Source organism: Homalodisca vitripennis, unplaced genomic scaffold (genome assembly GCF_021130785.1).
Source record: "Homalodisca vitripennis isolate AUS2020 unplaced genomic scaffold, UT_GWSS_2.1 ScUCBcl_4674;HRSCAF=11000, whole genome shotgun sequence".
Lineage (NCBI taxonomy): Eukaryota > Metazoa > Arthropoda > Insecta > Hemiptera > Cicadellidae > Homalodisca > Homalodisca vitripennis.
Window position 1 is genome coordinate 11,552 of NW_025780780.1, and position 7,226 is coordinate 18,777.

The window sequence follows — 7,226 nt, forward strand, 5'->3', positions numbered from 1 at the left end:
TGTTATTTCACTCATTTAAATTCCACACTTTGGATTAATTTGAAGTCTGGTAAACTCTCTGATGGGTTTACTACTCTTATTTCTTCTTAGTTACGAATCCTTCAACGAAAAGAAACACTATGGCTAACAGCTTTTTTCACTAGTGTCTTGCAACAGTAAAACTTAATTTATTCCACAATGAAAAAACCACTTCCAGAACCAATCCATTAGGATTTAAACTACAGTAAGAAAGAACAAATCAAATCCTAAAATATATGTATATTTACATATTGTTGTACAAATACTGTTTTACAAATATATATATTATATAATATAAAGATAACAAATCGAGATTCTTAAACTTTCAGCAGTGTGTCTGCATACTGGAACTCTGGGCTATTCTCATACTCGCAACATATCCAGTGCTATCTCACAGCTCTCCCTCACCACACGCTTGTCATCTGAGAGGTATTTTCCGTCCGCAGCACGCCAAGGCAGTCCTCCGAGGCTACAGCTCCCAGAGCTTCGGCACATTCATGTCTCACCATCTCATGCTGACTGAGGTCTTCCAGAGCCTCGGGTCAATGCTGGAACACTCCTAGGTTCTGCCAGCTGACCGAGCACGAATGCCACCTCGTGACGGAACAGGACTGCCTCCGGAGTTTAAAACCTAATAAAAATGATTTTTTATAATATAGCACAAATAACAGCAGTTTTTTTATTCCTCAATTGGTTCATAAAGTGATTGTTTGGTGTTACATTGTTATAAAGATCTGAAAAAAGTTTTTCAGTGTGTTGACCTCAAACTTTGCTTTTGTTTCAGACGAAGTGAATCCAAACACATAGCGGTTTTTTATATGTAAACTTGACAGTATTACTCTATTGAATTATGATGAAATAAGATAAATTTAAAAAAATTTGTTTCCTGTATGATAACAACAGTTGTTCAACACAGAGTTAAAGTGTCTTTAGGCTATCAGTTGTAATTCCGACCTTCTGTTCGCTTTGTAAGTAAAACACAATTTTTGCACTGAGAACAATCACTTTGGTCCTAGTAATTAAAACTACTTATTATATGCATAATCATTTTACTATACAGGAACAGTTTAAATCTACCCTTTTTAATTGCATGCATATAAAATTTTTTACAAGCAAATTGAATAGTTTTGCAGTTTCAAATGTATGAAATTTTATTTTAATATTTATTCCTGTGTTTTTTTTTTAGTTTCTATTTTGACCAGTTCTCAATATTCGCCAGTAACATTGTACAGCCAATTGTACTGGTAAGTAACAAAAACCACAAACAATGTAAAGAATATCAAGCTTTACATTAAAACTACATATCAAATAATAATGTACAATATAAACATTAATCTAAGACCAGACAATTTTTGTGTTATGCGTTTATATGTTATAAGAACAACTGTATGTGAACCCCTCAATCAAATATACTTTTTAGTATTTAAAAATGTAACATAGTTTTTAAACAAAAACATTTGTTTGATTAAACAAACCCTTCCATTTATAGTTCAATGCAGAACAATTTACGGTACAGTCTTTGGACACGTCATTGGGTAGGGTAGTGTCATCAGGGTTTTTAAAAAATTTAATTTTGGATTGTGTCGTGTTTTTCTGATTCAGAATAGTACATTAATATTGTAGATAGTAGATGAAGTTATTTTAATGTTTATTGTACTCTTGGAGACAGTTAAATTTTTAAATCAAAACATTAAGTTTTTTTATTTCTGGTGATCCAGATGTGGTCCAGCACCAATGCATTCATTTTTGTGATACATTACTAAGGTTATTTTATATATTGATTACTTGATTATATTAAACATCAAATAGATAAAATCAAGGGATGGTTTCAGCTATGAAGCGTTACATATACTTTTGAGTAATAACTAATTTCACATATGAATATTGCGTAATGGTGCTAATCCCTCACCTTCACACAAGGCCAAGATGCTCTCCTCGTTGTTAATATTCCTCAGTGCGAACATCGCTCCGGTACCAGATTAAACAGAGTCTCGTTGTCATCCAGTAACACTTGCCGGAGCTGAGCCACGTCGGTCGTGGTGCTGGGAGGCGTCGGGTCTACCGAGTTGAACGGACTCACTCTCTCTTTTGGGTGTGACTCAAACCACTCCATCCTCTGCAGAGCCAGCTGACAAGTCTCTGCCACTTCCACCACTGGATCATCCTTATACTTCAGCAATAGCTCTTTTAGCTTGGCATCCTCCAGGGTTCCAATAGCTCCAATAGCCTCAGCTGCAAATACACAAGGAAACTGAATTTAGTTTGAATCTATAAGTTGGAAAAAACCAAAATAAAGAAACAAAAAATGACAGCACAATTTAAAATTTGTTTAATTTGTAAAGATTACATTTTATTTTTTAGTTAAGTTACAAACCGAGTTTCTGAATTACATGTACAGCATTCCACTTTCAAATTAATATTCCTGTAATATATTTTAAAAGTATTTTAAACATTTTTCCTCATCACTTTAGTTCTATAAAAGACATCAAACTTTGAGAAATGCAACTTTAATTTGATTAAAATTTCAAATATGCAATTGAGTTTCATTTTAAGATAGCAGGGGTTTTGCAAAGGAAAATTACTCACACTTACAGGATAATATAATTTCTGCTCTTTGCTCAAAGAAAATTACATTTGAGATAGGAATCCATCCTCTTATTCAGGTTAAAAAAAAAATTAAGACACAAGGTTAAGCATACAAAAAAAATTCTAAACAGGACAAGTTTCATCACAAAAAAGTCCAAGCATAAACCTGAAAGTCTGCACTAGTGATAATTAATCTGAAGAAGAGGACAGATTCCATTCTTGAAACATAAGTTAGTGTTCTTTTTTTAACAATGATGATTGTTAAAAAAACAACAATCATCATTTTTAAACTACAATACACAAAATGTCTTAAATCCTGTTATCTTTTCAAATCATCCATTGTCAATAGCAAACTTTACACTAATTATTATATTATAGCATAGGCTTACTTTTACAGGAAATGTATTAAAATATCCAAAACAAAGACACTACAAAATCAAACATATAACCCTTCCCATGCCGCTAATGAATTGCATGATTTTACCTTAACACTAAGACATCTATAAAACATATTTTTAAAACTAATTTTTTTATAAATATGCTGTAAGACAACACAACAAAATATAAAACAGAGAACTTTTGTTAGAATTAGCATACTATTTATTGATAATAATCTAAAAATAACTATTTACTATATTATGTTAATTTACAACTAATTATTAGAACATTTTATTATCTAAGGTTTCATAGAAAAGGTCTATCATCTTATCATCTGGGCAGACAACACATATATCTGTAGAACATGCATTAAATTAATTTGCTTCATTATGCAAAGTATTTTGTGGGCAAACTGTCAAATGCCATATTAGACAATGGCTAGTTAGAAAAAGAAATTCGATGCAGAATGCAAAGTTTTAAATCTAATCCACAGTGGGCATACGATTATTAAATGGTCAATGCAACAATCAGGTATTGTGACTTATTTGTAATGAGACCAAATGCTGTGATAAAAATCTTATGACCAAAGACATTATGCCATAAACACACGACCAATTTTTTAATTTGAAAAATACCCTTTGACAAAAAAGTTAACCTAAAATACTTGTGTGTTACTTTTAAATCGAGAAAGATATTTTTGGTAATTATTTACTCCAGGCACTTCACAAAATTTGCTTTTTTAAAAAGAAAATGCTTTAAATTTCTGAAAGATTTTCAATCTCGTACAAAGCACTGATAGTTGAACGGACTAACAGTAATGCCTCCGGCCATCAACACGAGGTATACCAGCACCTCTGGTGCTACCCTGCACTGTGGCGACGAACGAAAAACATGCCTTGAGATCGGTAAAACATAAAATTCTAAAAGGCTGATCAATAATGTTCACTAAATATTTCATATTCCGCTAAATATATTAAACCTGTCTAAAACAACATTATAACAGTGTAACCTCAGTTACAGGACAATGTCTTCCGCATTTGTTGCACAAAGAAAAGGAACTAAAAATTCCACAATATCTGAAAGTTATTGCAAACAAGACAACAAAAAACATAGAGGAAAACAAGATGATCAACTTCACCAAAGATGAATCAACTGTTGAAAAAATGAAAAAAAATCTGAAATATCATCATATGCAAATGGTAGCCCTACTCTAACTTCTCCGACAACTGATCATGTTGACGATTTAGAGCGTGATCTGGGGTCGGGAAAGTTCTGATTGGAAATGCCCCTGGCCATCAGTACTTCAGCTCCATCCCACTCTTCTGGTGAAAAAAGAAGAACATCTCGAGATAATACCCTAATTCAAGCTCAGATAACGTGAGCACTCATAAATGTCGACTTTAACTTTTTATATTTATAATACATACTTATATATAGCCTAATAATAAACAGTAGATGGGTAGTAGTACCCAATATTTGCACTGCTGACTAAAGTGAAAATTTAAAATAAACCAGTATATAATTTTATTAGTCTATCAGTCTTCTTCTCAGGTCTAAATTAATAATTTGCGACCCCTGTTGTTAATTTCACATTTACTGTTTTGGGAGGACTAGTAGTCACAGCCTATTCAGCACTGGCAATCATGGGTCAGACAAAAGCCATGGTCACTTGACCAGCATCCAAAGAGTTGGATCGTGAAACAAAGTTTAAAAGTGGCATATCAGCTGATCTGCTTGCAGATCATCTATGTGAGTATTTATACCTAGAAGAGAAGTACGGTTTTCTAGAGAGGATGCTTTACACGTTGTCTAGATTACAACAACTTCTTGTTTTTAATCATTGCTACCCATGAGAAAACAAAGTTACATATATTTCGTATTTTGAGTTATAAATGTTTATTATGTTGTTATTTCATTATAATTTATGAGTTTTTCCTATTTCCAGTTCTAATTGTTTGTTTGATCGTTGTAGCTCCTTTATTATTTATGATATTGCCACTATTCATATTATATTAATTATTTTAAATTCAAATATGATTGTTCTTATGACTATAGATAAGTTATGTTTTATATAATTAATAGACTCGTAACTTATTCGATATATGAATATCAAGTATCAAGTATTACACTAATCAATCAATATAAAAACCGGGTAGGGTACAATAAGCGGTTTATATCGAAGAATTTTATTTCGTGATTTTCCAGGTCGACGTTTAATCTTATAATATCCTATATAATAATCTATATTAACAGCTGTAAACACTCTAAAATAATACACATAGGATACTTCAATTTTACATAAGTAATTCTGATTATTAAAAATGGCAGTCAATTTTACAAAACTACACGACGTTGCTTTTTTGTGGCATCAACATGTTGGACTCGTACCGAAAAAACCCATTAAGTGAAATTTGTGGGAAAGAAACAACTGTAACTGTGAGAGGAGTAAATATGGTCGTCTTCAGTTTTTCCTAATTTTGGTTATAATTTGTTTTGATCACCGTAACTATTAAATTCATATTTTAATTTAAAACATATGATTGTTATTGAGGACTATAGGTACTTTTATATTTATTGATAGGCTAGTCTAGGATTTGAGATGCGAATATTAGGTATCGATGACTATATTCTTTGATATAAAAAACCGGGTCCGCTTATCATACCCTACCCCAAACCCCGTGCTTAACTAAGGCCTAGGCCTACCTGCTTCATGCCTCACAATATCCTCTTGCAACTTATTATTCAAAACACTGACAAGAATAGGTAATGCATGTGCATCTTGCATTTGACCCAAACAATATGCCAATTCATGTTTTAAAAGAGCAGAAGGATCACTAAAACACTCGTTTATGCAGTCAATAGACGTTTTTCCACCAATATTCTTCAATGTAAACAAAGCTCTAAATCTTTCCTTTAACGGTCTTGTTTGATCATTTAAAACACCGCCTATAGCTTTTATTTTTTTCTTCAGAGACAGAAATCATTATTATTAGTATGGAAGCAGATAGACAGATAAATTTCAAACCGCTTTTTAACTAACCTATAAATGAGAATGTGATTAATAACGCAAAACTAGCCTGGGATCTGTCTCGTACATCACAGTGATTCATAGAGTTATCATTTTCATGAGTAATCCTAAATCATTACAATTGTTTTTATCCTTGAAATGGCCAATGGAATCAACTCAACAAGAATGAAGTATTATTAAAAATAAAATAACAAATATCGCGTGTTCGTGTTCCGACGGTAGCGAAAAAAAAACATATATGTGTCATGTAGCCTTATACGTCATGTCATAGCTGTTATGTACCAAAGTATAACATAACATAACATTTTTATAAAGTAGAAATAGTATACTATATAATAAGTCGCTTTTTATTTATTTGTAAAATATGTAACGTATATAATAACTAGTCAGTGTTACTAATAATGTATTATTGTTAAAAATTGAGGTGAAAATAGATTTTAATGAGCTAAACGGCATTAAACGAAATTCTACATCTCAAAAAACCTTTTATCTCAATAAATAATTTATCTCCATTTCAATAACCAAATTATAAACATTGCGGAGTTTAACCTGTATAAGTTTTCTAGTTCAGTATCAACACAACCTGTACAATAGTTGTTGACTTGGATGCTCAAATTCCTGGGTTTATATAGTTTCCTTGTTCGAAGTATGTCAATGTAAGTTTCTCATGAAATGTTTGATCAAGCTTTATACAGAAATACAGTGTTCAATTTAATACCAAGCATGGAAGACGATGCAATTAATATTAAAATATATTTTGAATTGGTATACGAAGAAACGAAATATATTATTATGTTGCCTTTAGGCTAGGACTTAACTTTATGCTCCCGGAGTGACATGATATTCAGGATGGGTACAGTAAGCAGATTGGAGGTAGGGGACATCTCTTGTCGAGATATCAAAAGGAGAAAAGGGTACTATTTTAGTTTTGTCATCTTGGAAGAATATACGGCTAACTATGTTCCAATTGCAGTCAAATCGGGCTGGGATATTGGATTACTCACTCATATTTAGTTTGAAAAAAAAACCTTTAACATTTAAGAGAGGCTCAACCAGTCCAAAACTCATCCTCGCAGTAAACCAGACCTATCGTACTTTTCACCACAATATATCGACATATGCGGTTAGTGAGGTGTCACTCCTGAACATCCATTGGGTTATCTAGATTTGTGACACATTGCTTTTTGCTGTACCCAGCATACATTCTACTGGCGAA

General features: G+C 32.2%; 1 pseudogene; it reads right to left on the bottom strand.

The window, feature by feature from the left end:
- Nucleotides 1-243: 243 nt before the first annotated feature.
- Nucleotides 244-5,962, bottom strand: LOC124373025 (annotated as a pseudogene).
- Between the last annotated feature and the right edge of the window lie 1,264 nt (nucleotides 5,963-7,226).